Source organism: Helianthus annuus, chromosome 10, assembly GCF_002127325.2.
Source record: "Helianthus annuus cultivar XRQ/B chromosome 10, HanXRQr2.0-SUNRISE, whole genome shotgun sequence".
In the NCBI taxonomy this organism is placed as follows: Eukaryota; Viridiplantae; Streptophyta; class Magnoliopsida; order Asterales; family Asteraceae; genus Helianthus; species Helianthus annuus.
The window spans coordinates 6,614,931-6,630,736 of record NC_035442.2 but is presented as its reverse complement, the minus strand read 5'-3'; the positions used below and the strand labels follow the sequence as shown (position 1 = coordinate 6,630,736).

The window sequence follows — 15,806 nt, the reverse complement described above, 5'->3', positions numbered from 1 at the left end:
CTTACAGTATGGAAAAGAAGGTGACGACGACCTAGGGAACGGCGACAGTACTGGAAATTCTCGTGACGAAAACAACACTGGAAATGAAGCTCATGGAAGGACATTTAGCATGGCATAGGCTATACCAGGCGTAATAGCAGCACGATAGCTTGGATGGGTAGCTATTCGCTTCATCTCTATTCTGTCTAACCCTGATGCTTCTTGAAATCGAACCTGTTGTGGAGTCTGCTGATGCAAGTCAATTGAAGCCTTCTATGTTCGCCAGGATGCAAACTCGACCTTGGGGGACAGGTGTTCGACATCGACCTTCCTTCTACTACCCCTGATGGTTACAGTGCAGTAGTTAGTGTGGATTGGTTACTCAGAAATCGCGTAGACATAACTTGTGAGGAGAAAATTTTGTGTGGAGAATCGTTATTTGTTCTGAAGAAACAGAGTGGTGCAAAGGTTAGCGCCATATCAGCTATGAAGGCCCAGAAGTGTCTACGGAGGGATCACCCTGCTACGTTAACAGCCGTTACTGATGTTGAGGCTAAGGAAAAGAGGATCGAGGATCCACCAATTGTTCGTGATTCCTCTCAGTGTGCTACCCGAAGAGCTTACAGATTTACTTCCACCACTGTTAGGCAGAATCTCAGTTTGATCTCACGACAGGGGCAGCCCTGATTACTCGTGCTACATATTGTCTTGCACCAGGAGGGTTGCAAGGACTATCTACAGGAACTGTTGGACAGGAGTTTTATTGGAAATAGTTTTGTTCGCTTTGGGAAGCCCCAGCTACATTCGGGAAGATAAAGCCTTTTCATATGTGTACTGATTATCCAGAACTCAGCAAGGTGACAGTCGAGAACCGTTTGCCTCGACCATGTAGTGACAACCTGTCGACTAGTTGCGAGGGACAAGCTTTCATTCGAGGATTGAATTACGAACAGACTATTATCAGACGGAAATTCATGGGGAGAATGTTCTTAAGCGGCTTATCAAACGCAATTCGGCCATACGACTTTGTATTCCATGACCTTGGGGTTAATCAAGCACCAGCAGCTTTATGATTAGATGAACTGACCGTGCTTATTGAGGACATTTGAAATCATTACCAGGCGAAAGGAACATCATGGACGGCATTTGTAGCTTATTATAGAACCCTGGGGGAGGAGCAACTCCACACGAAGTTTACCTAAGTGTGACTTCAGGATTTGGGAGGTACGCTTGCTTGGTCGCGAAGTCGACGGAGTGGAAATACATGCAGATCCCGCTAAAGACCCTTTCTATCAGATATGGATCGGCACCGAATAGCCCATCGGGGATATAGTAATTTCTTGGTCCAGCTAGTTACTATCATAGATTCATCACAGGACTTTCGAGGTCTTCGCAACTTCAATCTCTTTAGCACAGCATGGTGCTGTGAAATCTTGGGAGACGAAACAGGAGGACATCTTTTCAGCTTTTGAAACCCAACTCTGCAACGCACTGAGCATCACTTCTATCCGAGGGTGCTGATGATCTGGCGGTATACCATGATGCTCCGAGTCAGAGTCTCAATTACACAACGATGCAACATGAGAGGGCGATGGCTTACAAGGTAGATTAACAGGGAGAATTGCGCGACTCACAACCTGGAGTGGAAGCCACGATCTCGGATTTGCGCTGGAGGCATTACTTGGACGGTACCAAATACATTACTTAGACCGATCACAAGGGCCTCCCATGTATAGTTGTTTCGAAAGGACCTAAAGCATGAAATAACATCGTTGGATGGAACTCTTGAATGAATACGGCCGTGAAACCTGGACGTGCACGAGCTTTGCGGCTCGCTATCGACTCTAACATACCTGATCAGACTCGCCTTGCCCAAACTGAAGAACTGAAGGAAGAAAGTTCTCAAGATTGACCCATGCGTGGCATGGGGAAGCAACTCTTGGCAGGTCAAACGATATTCGTTGCTTCGTGGAATGAATATGGACCTCACTACATAGCAACCTTAGGGAACTGGTGCAGGCGAAGCACACGGGCCTCGATATTCTATTCATCTGAGTTTCGATAGAATGTATTAAAGCCTGAAGACCATATACTGGTGACCGGGCCTGAAGGCCCATATAGCCACGCATGAGAACGATGGTTGACTTGTGGGAAGGTCCAGGTGGGATATTAGCAACCAGAAACACGTGTACGGAAATGAGAACAGACTTCCATGGATTTTGTCACTAGTCTACTTACAACTCGAAACGGAAACATTATCACCTGGGTGATCATTGATGGACTCAAGTTACCTGTACACATTCTTGCAATCGAGAAAACTGACGAGTCTTCACAGTTGTGAATGTTCATCTGATAGAGGTGGCTTTAGGCACGAGGTGCCAACTCCTGTTATCTCTGAATTTGATCTATGCATGATCTATGTCAGACAGTACACAACACCCTCGGCTCGCGACAGGACCAGAGCATTGCTTATCGCCGTTGTCCAGGACTGGTACTCGAAACTCTTGGGAAGGTTGTTTGGATCAGGAGTCGATTGGCAGCAACGCGTGACCGTCAGAAAAGCTGATAAACTTGGGAAACGCTGGAAGATCACTGTAGGCAATTGAATCGTGTTGAAAGTCTCACCCTGGGAGGGTGTGGGATGCTTTGGAAGCGTGGCAGGCTTAACTGACGTCTGATGAAACCCTAATTGTGACGTTCCAAGAGCTAAAGATTGACGACAAGATGCCGCTGTTAAGGTGCCAATTGAAATCATGCCCCAGGAGGTTATGGTTTGCGAGCACCGTCAAATTCCAATTATGAGAGTTCGTTGGAACTCGAAACTGAGTATCCGCAATCGTACAAATCTGCTGAATCAACTCCAATGCAACTAGTGAATTTCGGGGACGAAATTCCATTTCAAGTTGGGGATGATGTGGTACCTGAGCAAAATTCGCAACAATCTTGATTTTCTCACTTCACTCCTTTGGGCTTACTTGTCAAATTTCGGGACGAAATTTCTTTCAAGTTGGGGATGATGTGACAACCCGAACTTTTAAGGTCAGTGTCTCGTAGTCACGCGATCCTGTTTCTTGCTATTTCTTCATATTCTCTACGATGAAAAAAATTAAGTAAACACTCGTGACTGGAATGTAATTTCTAAATGAATGACGTGATTGGATGTGTTTACTTGTGTGTAACTGCTTAACAACAAGAAACCGTTAAAACGTTTCTGCGTGTCGAATAACTAATCCAAGGAGTTAACATCGTTAAAACGTTTCATCAGATCATTAAACACCTTGTGTATTTAATATGGACTAACCAAGCCCATTACACACCTTGTGTATTTACATAGAAATCTCGGCCCACTTGTGATTATTTGGTATTCCTTGACCACCGGCCCACTTAAGTTATGAGGGTAATATAATTTACGTAGACTTTTGTTACATCCCATTATATCTCAACATAACAAACCCTACCTTCTCCCAAATATATGTGCGACAGTAGAAGACCACCCCCCCCCTCGTGAAGCTCTGCCTCGAGTTCACCCTATACCTCGAATCTTTCGGTTAGTATAATATCTCAACGTTTCGAATCTAATCCGTTTGTCGTCATGCATAGGTGTATTGATACTTGATGTTATGTTTGTATATGTGCATGTAATCGTGATAAATACCTGTTGTATGCACGATCAGAGTTTGTTTTAGAGCTGTTATAAATTGACTTAGGATTTGGCATGATGATTAATGACGAATAAAGTTCGTGAACGTCAACATTGAATTGATTTGTTATATGCTTGAGCACTTGATAATAATAAAATTGATTATGATATGTCAGTGGGTTTAGTGGTCCAATACATTGGAAAGAAAGTGAACTGGCAAGTTGATAATCTTGAATTAAAAATGGTGGCCATGTGCTCTAATATTGATCTAATCAAAAACCACATAGGTATTCTTTAATATTGTCAGTGACATGATGTTTTGTTGGTTGAAGTAAACTAGGGTAATGAAGAAACAATAGAAACATATCACAGTTGGGCTTTACTTTCGGATTGGACCGCACAACATGTGAGTATGTTGAACAGTTGGGACACACACAAAACTTGATAACTCAGGCCGTCGCACATATTGCATAAGATCACACACTCTATTGGGCTTGGGGTTTATGGATTATGTTTGCATGATTGGTCAGTTGTGGTTGGATACATTTAAATATTTGCAGTTGATTATATATGTGACCGAATTGTTTGAACTATGTGTGATTAGATTGTATTATTAGGAGCATTGTTATTTTGATTTTAGAATTACCATGATTATTTGATTAACATGAGATTGAGATTTGAGAGGATGATTAGATTAATAAACGGATTGTTGATTCGATGAATTGTGACATTTGCAAACAATGAAGAAAATTAGCTGATGTTGATATGCACACTTGATAAATTGGGTTATGTTCATGTTTGTTGGGCCGATATTTGTTAAGTGGGTTGCTAGAATTATTGAATTGGTTTAAAGCTATTGGGCCGCACAGTTTATTTGGTTTAAGCATCGAGTTGTTAAGTGTTAGGGTGAGACGTGACGGATTACGTAAAATATATGTGACTCGAACATATAATACGTGACTATGTGGTAATTGATGCAACTTGTTATACGTGTGGTTTGATATGTGGTTTAATAGAATGGGATTCTAACTGTTAGTGGTACCCACAATAGGAACTAATTGATCAACCCGGAACAAGTAACGTATTCTACCGAGCACTCTAAGGTGAGTTCATCTCTCTTGAGCATGCGTCCCGGTGGTTGGGACAGTCAGTGGGTATCCTGGGAAGGGATAAGTCGTTTGGGTAAAAACGGGAATGTTGGATAATATACTCTTCCTATCACCTTTAAAGTCCCTCCGTGTTGTTTGGTTACCGGGAAGGTAACATGGTATTAGTTAGTAGCGCTACTTAGGTTTGGCAACCTCACCCCGTTCCTGGGAGGACGGGTGTTGAACTAATGACCTAGTCATGACCAATGCTTTGATAGGAGCATTGGAGAAAGGGCAAAATAATCAGAAGCCGTCTTGTAATGGGGTATTATCAACATCGTTTTCAAAATGGTATTCAATGAACTGGATTAAACACTTGGTAACTAACGTTTTCGTAAAACTATGAACTCACCAGCGTTGTCTGATACACTTGTTGCATGCTCGCAGGTCGTTAGATATCTTGGATTTGGGAACTTGCTGTCTGGAGTAGCCGAAGTGGTCATGGGTCGACAGGAAGGATTTATGTGACTGATTTCTTGATACTATACTTTGGTTTTGAAACAGTTTAACTTCGTTTACTATTTGCTTCCGCTGAACTTATTGATTTTCGTTTAAACTTGTTGAAGATGTTTTTATTAATAATGGGGATCTTATTTATAACTTGTATGGGTTCAATGTAATTGGTGGCTCGTTATTGGTATGTCACACGCCTAACAGGGACAATCCCTATGTGGTAATTTGGGGGTGTGACACGTTTGAATCATTTATCTTTGACTACATTAAAACATTGACCATTTTATTAATTTCTTTTATGTTAACGGAGGATGTCACGTTTACACATTCTTTAAACCGATCTCTCAAAATTTATATAAAAATTTGCAGATGAGAAACGATTTTGGGAACCGGTGGGCCAGGCCACACTAGACTATGGAAGGCATATTTATGATGGCTATGAGTACGCGATGACGCCACTCAATGACCCAAGTATGTATGCTGCAGCTTATGAAGCTTATCCAATGTATGTCATTCATCAACAAGTCAACTAAATGAGGTGTAGGCTTGCCCTTAAAAATAGTTTAATCGCCAAGTATTAGCTGGATAGAATCAATTTTAAGCTACATCATTTACCAGCATGGCCAAGCAGAGGATTCTCTTCAGGCTTCAGTACCAGCCTTCTTAATACCTCACCAGCTAATTGACTCGGTTCAAGCGAGATGGTAAGCCATTGAGGACGTGTATGTGATACATAACTTCTTAAAACTCTATAAATTATCTCACAAATTTAACTACGCTACAGGGCATGAAAATTACCAGTAGTTAGTGGGTTGAGCTGGAAAACGGATGCCGGTGGAAATGGGTTATATTTTGGTACGGCTAACAACCGGTCAGGTTGGGTTAGCTCACTAACCTTTTTTATATAAATAAGTAATGCATTATTATGATTACTAAAACAATACTATTACAATTATAATTATAATCTAACTCTTTTAGTAGAAAGATTAAGGCGTGTGTGTCCATTGAGTATAGACTTTGAGCAACCTTCAACCCATTTAAGTGGTAGCTTTTAGTCCAAAAAACATGCAGTTTTGGGTAGTTTTTAGTCGAAAGCAGAAAAAACTTGCTGGGCAGTTTCGTCGAAAACAACTGGTTTGCAGAAATAAACATGCAAAAAAAAACCGGTCTGCAAAATTTATTTAAAACACTGCACTATTTCGTCGAAAAAAACTGCATTTTGTTGGGCATTTTTCAAGCAAAAAAAATGCAGTTTTGGGGTGTTTTTAGTCGCAAAAATCTGCAGAGTTTTGGGCAGTTTTTACACGAAAAATTGCAGAGTTTTGGGTAGCTTTTAGTCGAAAAGACATACAGTTTTTGGGGTTTTTTAGTTGTAAAAATCTGCAGATTTTTTGGTAGTTTTTACATGAAAAAACATGCAGAGTTTTGGGCATTTTTAGTAAAAAAAAAACTGCAGTATTTTGGACAGTTTTTTTTCGGCAAAAAATGACATTTTTTTTTGGTTTTTTTGTCGAAAAAAGCAGCCATTTTGGTGTTTTTTGTTGAAAAAATTGCATAATTTTTAAAACAACAACAATAAACATAAACTTTGATTCATTTATAAAACGCTAATATATGATGCCGATGTCCTTTTAAATAGATAACTCAATCATGAGTCATAGGGTGAGTTTGATGGAACTTTAATATTTAACATGCAAACTTTAATGTTCGTTTTTTAAACAATATAACTATCTTTTGCTATATTTGTAGAGGGTTCAAAAGTTGCATCTGATAATGATGATGATGTCAGCGTTAACGAATCAGTTTCATTAGATAAGGTGTCGGTTCCAAATGCATCACCACTTTTTTAATATATCATTGCAGTATTGGATCAAATGGTTACAAATAGTAGTTTTAAACCAAAATTTCTTTAAACTAAGTTAATTTAGACACTAATATAGAGAAAGAGAAAGAGAAAGCTATGTATATTGTGATTGTGCTTATAATTAAAAAAACAAGCCATGCAACATTAAAGCAACTAGCTTACATTTTTCTTATGTTACAGACTTTGTATTGATGTAACGGATTTCAAGATGCTAAAGTTGAGTGTATTAGAGTCAAAGTAAGTTAGTTTTTTATTTGAAAGAATTGTTAGTTCTCAAGTGATTTAAATTATAATTAGTGGGCAGGTTGGGTAATGCGTCAAAATAGGTTCCGGTAGAATATGGTATGGATAAATTTTAGCCGGGTTGGGTTGACTTGCTAACCTTTTTTTCATCTTTCTTTTTATTATTATTTTTCTTTTCTTTTTTCATACCGAGTATGTTTGGTGTTATTTTTATAAACAACTAATGCACTAATTATGGTTATAAAAACAATACTTTTACAATAATAATCTGGATCTTTATATAGAAAGATTCAGGATTTTTTATTCACTAGAAATAGACATTGGGAAACCTTCAACCTGTTTGACCTGTCCTCTTATTAGTTAAACTTTTAGATTTGGCTCATTTGACTCATGTGAGATTATGAGATTAAAAGGAACTAAAACTGACCCGTGATCCGGTAAAGTGTTCTACCATAGATCCTTAAGTATTCAAGTGTCAATTCTTTCTTTCATGTAAAAGGGTGTTAAGGATTCAAATGTCAAGTGAGTTTAGTTTGCTAAATCCTTCCTATGTATACTTTGAATCAATGGCCTTCCTACAAGAAATAGATTTATTAGGATTTAAGTGTCAAGTTCAATCTTTCTGCACCTCTAAAGTCCACATTAGTGTTCATACTCTCTGCCACTTCAGGTATATTGTCTTTTCTCTTATGTGAAAACTTATTTTCTTGGTAATTTGTACCTTATCTAACTTAACTGGAATTTTATTTTCAGGGTCATATCCTTATCATATATGGTAACAAATTTATTTAGTATGAGTTATGCATGAAGATGACCACATAATTCTCTAGCAGTACCTAGACTGAGAACCGGCTCAACAATATGAAGATCTCGACAAGTCATTGTTTCTTTTATATGTACTGTTTTAAATTATGAATATGGTTTCCATTAGCTCTTTTACCGGGTGACCTTATATTATTCAAATTTAGAAAAAAAGTTTACATGTTTTATAGTTCTATAAAGAATCTCATTTGATACTTATTAAGATGACCCGGTGTCTGCCCATAATGTAGTACCTACAGTCATTACATATTTGATGAGTATTTTTTTCTATACGAGTCAAAATGGGTTAGTTTGACCTGTCAACAATTTTTGTTTTCTATTCAACGGGTTTGGAAGACCTTGAGCAGTAGTGTAAAGATTACCTATTTGATATATTTCATGTTTAGGTATGGCTTTAAAGTTTACCTAATAGTGAATTTAGAGGGCACAATAACTTAAATGTTTTATTTTATTTCGCATTTCAGTTTAAGCTTTTGAATTTTAGATAAAAAGATTCCTTTTGAGTTTCAAATGTGACAATTTCAGTTGGTTGTATGTTTCGCAATGATAATCAACAAGAGCCAGGGCCAATCACTGTCTAGAGTTGGTCTGTACTTGAAACAGCCAGTTTTCACCCATGGTCAGCTGTATGTTGCTTTATCCAGAGTAAAAACCAGACAAGGAGTTAAACTTTTGATTTTGGACAACGACGGCAAACCTACTAATAAAACGACAAATGTAGTTTATAAAGCTTTTCAAATTATGACAAAATAAACTGGACCACTTTTAAAGTTGTTTTGTACTTGAAACAACCTGTCTTCTCTCATGTTCAATTGTATGTTGCTTTATCAAGGGTAAAAACACGAGATGGAGTAAAAATACCAATACTTGACAACGACAAACCTTCAGATAAAACAACTAATGTGGTTTATAAAGAGATTTTCAACGAATTGTGATCGTTGCATATTCATGTATTTCAATTTGTCGTTGTAGTCTAATATATTCGTTTGTGTTTTAACATGTATAAAAGTATAATATTTAATGTTAGCGGTATTAATGAAGAAATTTCTTTTACCAACCCGTGTAATACACGGGATCTTAAGCTAGTAATTAGATAAATGTGTATTCACAAGTTTCCTCCTATATAAAGACAAATTGAGCACATGCCTTTTCTTATAATCATCAACGAAAAAAAGAAAGAAAATAGAAAATGATATGATGCTTATAAACTTATGCTTTTATATGGGTGACTAGTCTAAGATCCCGCGAGTTTTGCGGGTGGGTTAACACAAAATATAATATCTACCGGCATTAAAGCCCATGTAGATCATCATTTTTGTTCTAGGACTTTCCAAACATAGGCTTCATGTCTACGGGGAGAAACATGTCCCAAACAGACAATACACGACCCTAACCTGTACAAACCCATTCCCTCTCCAAAAACCTATTACATACCAGCAAACCTTTAATAGATCAACGAAAGGTCATGGTTTTCATCTTTTGATTTACATCAAGTTTATATAAACTTCACTATCTAAATTCTTATTTAAATTCATATTTATTCATATAAAACTTTACCTATATATGTGTAAACCCAAACATGTCTTTTTTATAAACAAATTAGAGCAATTTTTAATGTATCAGTAAACAACACAAATAGTACAATGATTTCTAAGTTCAACTCTTACCAGCAAGAAGTAGCTTTATCCAATCACTTGTTCGACATAGATATAAAGTGTATCTTGTATATATTTATACGGGTGCTTCTACAATTAAAATAATGAAAGCATAAATTAACATAAAAGAATTATGTGAAATATTAATGGATTTGCGAAAATAATCATAAAAAAATGCTCAGGTAACTAATTGAATATAATTCAACACATTCTTGAATATAATCTATTCCTTGTCGATTTATTCCGAGACTTCTTCTTTTGGCCAAAATAGGGATCCCACAAATATTAAATTAAGGATATTTAGGTAACATCCATGGATTGTTTTTTTTTTTATATAATTATGTTATTTTGTTATAAATTTATTATGTTTATAATCTAAAAATAAAATTAAATTAAAATAACTGATTGATTAATTTGCGTGATAACCCATACCCGTTATAAAAGAAAAAAGTATCACGCTTTCAGGTATATTATTCAAGTTACCTTGCATTTCAATTGGTTGAAGTGGCAAGGAGGATCCACTAATCCATCATACTACTATTGATGTGTGTACTTATATTGAAATACGACAGTTACCTGATGCTTTAGCCTAGTTGGTGATTTCAGCTCCAGTAGTATGATCAGTGGATCATTGTCATCTGCTTCATCTGAGGGCGGAAGTGCTTTCAACCTGACAGGAAAGGAAACGGTTAAAGGAGTGCATAAATCCTGTTGAAACCCTTGATTAAAAATGTTGGATAAGAATTATAACAGTACCTCGAACGCTAATTAGTTATGCAAGTAAAAAATGAATAAAATGGCGTTTATTGAATGGCTTTACCTGACACGTTTGGACCAGCACTAAAATCACCCATTTTGACACAAACCACTTGCCAAAACAATATTTTGCAACCTCAAATGCAAATTTTTAGGTAAAGCAAAAGAAAAAAAAACAAAACATTTACAGCACAATTTAATTACACCAAAAATTACTAAATAACTTACAGATTTAGTTTTGATTATGAGTATTAATGCAGCTTAGCCACCTAAACTTCAAAGTCTCATTGTTATCAGGACTTGATTGATATGGTTGTCTTCTTAAGACCAAAAAGAAAGTTTTTTTTCCAGATATATGCCTAATCGACCCAGTAAAGTAAACGGGTCAAAATTGTCATCGAAGGATGATCCTTCAGTCAACTCTTGGAGGTTTCTACATGCCCACCAGTCCCTACCATATTTCACCAACAAAAATATAATAAGAAAAATATTGCCACATAGCATATTAAATTAACTTTCAAGTATCATTGAATTCTGTAACAAAATTATGAACAATGTAGTAGAAAACGTACCGTAAGAACGAACCCCAAGTTGGCTACAAGATCCCATACATGAGTAGTTTTAGGCCCTACGTGACTTTTCAGAAATGCTTGTAAGGTATCCATATCAGTGGCGGACATATAGTGTTAATAGGGGTAGCACGGGCTACCCCTCAATCCCGTCTCCGTAGTGTAAAAATGCCCTTAACTTCATTTCCGTAGTGTAAAAATACCCATCAACTTCGTCTCTGTTATATAAAGGATATCCCTGATCCTAAAAAAAAATTAAGGTACCCCTAACTTTTGGGGCTAGTTCCGTCACTGATCCATATATTGTCTTCTTGCGTAAAGACATCTATAACAAACAATTTATAAATAGTCTTTTAGATGTAATAACTGGTGATGAAATCAGATGTGGCAAGTAACATAAAAAAGAGATAAAATAAATAAAAAAAATGCCCTTGAACATGACCAAAAAAAATATACAACTTTATGTAATTTCACATAGTCGTTCATATAAAAGGTAAAAAGTTTATACTTGTTCAATATAATAATCTTTTACAACTAAAAAAGAGCATATAAGACCTATGAAGTTAGATAATTATCTTTTTACCATCTTCCAATTCTATTTTGTTCAAGTTACAATGCCTAACTTAACCTTACTTTACATGGTAGAACAATCAATTCGGTCACCCATTTGTTTGATTCTTGGCATACAATTCTAACCATAAGCCATGGGGACAATTCTTACAGATGTGATCATATAAAACTACTTGAGGACTTCAAAAAGATGAAAAAAAAAGAACATTCTTCCTAGTTTCACATGTCAAACATTCACTGCTAACATGTCCTTTTGAAATGTTAACATGTTGAATTATGGAAAATGCAGGCTAATATAATAAGTAGTGCAAAAAGGAAAGTGGTGTCCTTTTATGACTTATGGTTTATAATAAATATTATCCAAGCATCATTGCATATCTACAGCAAAAGCACACCGGTTTTAAATTGATTTCATTAGCAGAAAAGGATCTAAGCATCACTGCATATCTACCCGAAGAAATCAATAAAACTGTTTTTAGCATGCAGTCATTAAACATATGAGGATTTGTGTTGTACTATTTTAAAATGATAATACACAAGAATACGAAGAATGAAGCAAGCTAATTACATCAGCATGACATCATCAACACTTGACGCTATTAGTCCCATAATCTTGTTTTACGACAGATAAACGGATAAAATCAACAGATTCTCGTAGTAAATTTCAGCCCAAAACAAAACCCAGAGCGCATAAGTGGTGAAACATGTAAGACTTAGCACATGAAGCAAGATATGTTGATACAATCGGCTAATTAACCAAACAAAGAATTAACAAACATTCTAACCTCATGTTTCAAGTCTTGAATATCGTGACCAAAAACAAAAAACAAAAATCAAACATACACATCAAAATCAGTAAACATCAGACAAAATATGTTTCACAAATCATATATTGTTTATCACAAAAAAATCAGCGAGAACACGAAAATACAAACCTGCATTGACCACAAAATTAAGAAAATGGAACACCTTTTGTGTGGTCTAACCATATTCCGGCACTCTTTGTTGTATCCGAATCAAGTGACCTGTTTAAGAAGTATGGTATGATTAGGAATTCATTTTTTTGCTCAAATTTAATACCTTCCATATCGAACCGAACCGATTACACCCGAGGAACTCCTCAATAACTTCGATATCGACCTAAGCTTCACCACTTTATCCTAAACCATTCAAAACAAAGCCTAATAAGCACAATTACATTAGCACAAAAAAACAACAAATCAGACACTTAATTCACAATACAGACATTAACCCATCTAAAAACAGTCAAAAAAAACTTCAAACTATATAAATTAAAAAAAAAACCAAGATAAAATCCAACATCCCTTTAACATAAGCAAATTATACAGAAGTGTGTATAAACATCAGCTCTCATAATATGTTACCTCAAAAAGAACACTCCTGAAAGATCAAACCAACCCTAACTAATAAACAAAATACCAAAAGGGTTAATACATACCAATCGATTGTAGAGCCTAAATCGTAGAAACATAACGAAAACAATGGAAAAGAAAAGGAAACCCCAATTTGATAAAACAACACTCAGTTAAATGTAATAAAGACTAAATAAAGCTTTCAACTTTAATTTTCTAGATTTATTTATTTTCAACTCTAAGCATCACAAGCTGATATGCATATGCTGGGATCCAAATTGTGTGTAACATACCATAGAGTTTAAAGAAATAAGCAAATACATGCCATGTGTAACATCAAATCAAACACGATTCAAGATTTCAGACGCAAAGTCAAGATGATGCGTGTGTAGTGTAATATATTTTAGATGTATATTTAAGCCCTTTTTACACTTTTAGCCAAGTTTTAAATTTATAAAACACGATATTCACTAACACTAAACACACATATGGGCAAGTGCACCCATCTTGGACGTAGTATAGTGTTGGTAAGATACCGAGGTCGTCCAAGGACACAAGAGCTTTTAATACCGGTTTATCCTCAACGTCTAATCAAATCAAAAAGGTTAGAAAAATGTTTTAAACTAAGAAAATAAAAACTAACTAAATGCTGAAAATAAAAATAAAATAAAAACAGATAGACAAGATGAATCACTTGGATCCGACACGTGTATTAGTATAACCTTTGATTATTTTCGCACTTTTGCACTTGTTTAAGAGATTATCTTAGTTATTGTAGTAGGCCCCTCTTTTGAAGGCGACGTTACCCTCAACCCAGTAGTTTGAGTCAGCAAGGATACAATCCTAAAGGGTCGGATTATTGAAAGATAATGAATTAAGTTATTAATGCAAATTGTGGTAGGCCCCGCTTTTGGCGGCGACGTTACCCTCGGCTAAGTAGTCTGAGTCAGCAGGGATACAGTCCTAAATAGCCGGGTTATAGTATTAATAGTAGTTAACTTATGAGGGGGTCAAAGAGTTTGGATCCCCGCCATCCAATACCTATGGGCATTGAAGGAGATCCTACTAAATTTGACCCAGGTCCCAAGCAGGACCTCTAAACGCTGAACAAGGGCAAGACCCTTACCAAACCGTTCCCTTAACCCCCGACCAGGTAGCCAACATACCTCCATATAGACCGTGGAGATATGAATGGTGAAAATCTTTTATTTTATATAGACAGTAAAATAATGCCAAGACACCACGGACAAACGATAAGGAAAGATCACCTTCAACATAAGTAACTAGTTATTAAAGTCATTAATACAAAACCAAATAAAAAGTGCAAAAGATTAAAAATAAAAAGTATTATACTAAACACTTGTCTTCACCAAGTGATGTAAGAGACTTAGGCAAACATGGCCTTGATTGTCAAGAACTCTTACGATCAATCTTGGATCCCGAGACGACTCACACACTCTACGATGGACAATGGATGATGGTGGTGGATGATGGTGTTATGGTGGTGGTGGGTGGTGGATGAAGTGTGAGAGAGGTGGTGTGCCAAGGGATGAGAGAGAATGAAGCCAAGCTCCTCTATTTATAGGCTGAACAGAAGGCTGGACACGGCCCCGTGTCCGCTGGACACGGCCCCGTGCCCGTTTGACATTCTCTCACTTCATTAATTGTAATTGCGAATTACAATTAATGCGCCTGCTGTACTTTCACCACGCCCCCGTGCTCGCTGGACACGGCCCCGTGGTGGGCAATGGAAGCTTCTACTGGTTTGTCTTTTCTGCTGCTTCCTGGGCACGCCCCCGTGTTCGCTGGACACGGGGCGTGTTCAGACTCTGTTTCTTCTCCTTTGCCTTGGGAGGTGCCGTTGAGGGTCCGGGCAATCCACTTTTGTTCCTTTTTCTTGTATTTATGGTAGAATTAGTTGTCTTTTTGCTTCTTTTGTGATTTTGAGCTCATTTCATCCTGAAAATACAAAAGGAAGACAAAAACACTCTTTTTCCAACATTAGTACTAAAAAAGGGTTAGTTTTATGCCTTAATTGATGTGATTTATATGTTGCATTTTACACACATCAAATACCCCCACACTTGAACTTTTGCTTGTCCTCAAGCAAAACTCTTTAAATGTGGCTTACACTCCCAAATGGAATAGGTAGAAGAGAAGTTTTTCAGCTTGTCCTAGAGTGTCGGGAATCCAAGGTTTTTATAGGTTTTATTTTTATTTATTTACAATCCTATTCGTTATGATTTATTTTAAACTTTTCATAAGATGAATTACTTACTTGGGCATAGCATGCCTTATTAAAATTCCATTTATATACAAGTTAACATACCTCACGGGAGATCACTCAACACTCGGCCGAAGGTGTATATTTTAGTGAATCACTCGAGAGCGGCACGGAACTTACGTCTTCCATAGGCTTGCCAAGCAATCAATCCTCCTCCTTTTTAACTTTTTACCTTTGTAAATATCAAGAGAACTTTTTGGGTGAAGGCTTGGGTTTAAAGGTGGGTGGTTGGTTAGTGGTTAGTAAAAAGGGCGAAAATCGTAACAAGCGTCGGTTTTCGTGAAGTACCTTGTTTTTAGTGACTTTTTATTTTGAAGTATTTCTCCAAACAAGCTTTTATAGCTTTTGTTTGTTTTTGACTTCATCATCATCATTTTTTTTTTGATCGTCACATAAAAAGGTGAGTTTACGAAAAAGCGAACTTGTTACTAAAATAAAAAAAATAAAAAG

At 36.7% G+C, this 15,806-nt stretch overlaps 1 pseudogene; it reads right to left on the bottom strand.

Moving 5' to 3' along the window:
- Positions 1 to 12,317: 12,317 nt before the first annotated feature.
- Positions 12,318 to 12,786, bottom strand: LOC110880475 (annotated as a pseudogene).
- Between the last annotated feature and the right edge of the window lie 3,020 nt (positions 12,787 to 15,806).